Here is a 1,146-nt window from a genome sequence, read left to right as displayed (position 1 = left end):
AAGTAAAATTCATCAGTATCATAAGACCTGCCCAGAGCAAATATGGCCAACAAATAATCACATTTCTGGAATCCAGAATCTCTCCCATCATTATTATTTTTTTCCTCTTTTTTCAGAAAAAGAGCTAAGAATCTTCTCCTACTTCTATTATTTGAAGAAGAAAAAAGGTTCATTCCTAAAATTCAATCCTTTCAATCTGGAGATTCCAACATATTTGAAATTTGACTAGAAAATTTTGAATTAAATTCATAGCAGAGCCTCTGAAACTCAAATTAGCAAACAAGGCAATGTTAACTCCCAACTCCCTAATTTCCTAAACAAATAGAACTCCTTAAAATAATAGATCTATCAATATAAAGTAAAGCAAACAATTATGGTAAAATCCAAGACAAAACCACAAGAAAACAACTTGACATCATTCTCTGTAGTTTCCAAAGAAACTAAGAAAGAATTGTATGCAATTTTCCTTTGTTGCATCAAACGGACAACAGAATTGTAGACAGTAGACAGTAGCAATTCCACTGACACAGACAGTAGCATATGCATGTACAGAAATATTTGATCAAACAATATCTATGGAGAAACATTTTCATCCATCAAAGTTCTAACACAATATATGGAAACTTAAACACATAATAGTGACTATCACAAAAACCATAATAAGTCTAACAAAATAGTGACTATCACAAAAGTCACAAAATAAGTTTGGTAAAAGGTCACCAAGTAATACAAAGTGCCGTAACCATACTTAAATAGTTAAATACGAATCTCCAACCTTGGGTGAAGGAGGAGACACTTCTTCTCAATATGTTTAATTAAAGCAAAATTTCCATAAACCTTCGGATTAAAATTATAAACTCGACCACAATGAACGCACTTAGCTTTGCGCCCTCCATTTTCTTCAACAATCTCAAAATGTTCCCAAATAGGCGATCTAGCTTTAGGACCGCGAGGCATGGTTGAACCTACAAATTAAAAAAAGATCACAAGTTAAATACAATCTTTTTAACTAATAAATAACAAAAAGATATCACAAAACAAGCAAATCTTTAAGCTTACCACTTAACTAACTTGCGTCACTTTCAACAATGCAAGTTTCTCTTCACATTCACCCAATCATCACATTCGAGTGGACCTACAATATTC

Source organism: Nicotiana tomentosiformis, chromosome 6 (assembly GCF_000390325.3).
Source record: "Nicotiana tomentosiformis chromosome 6, ASM39032v3, whole genome shotgun sequence".
Classification (NCBI taxonomy): domain Eukaryota; kingdom Viridiplantae; phylum Streptophyta; class Magnoliopsida; order Solanales; family Solanaceae; genus Nicotiana; species Nicotiana tomentosiformis.
The sequence above is the reverse complement of the archived record's forward strand: the minus strand, read 5'-3'. Positions refer to the sequence as shown.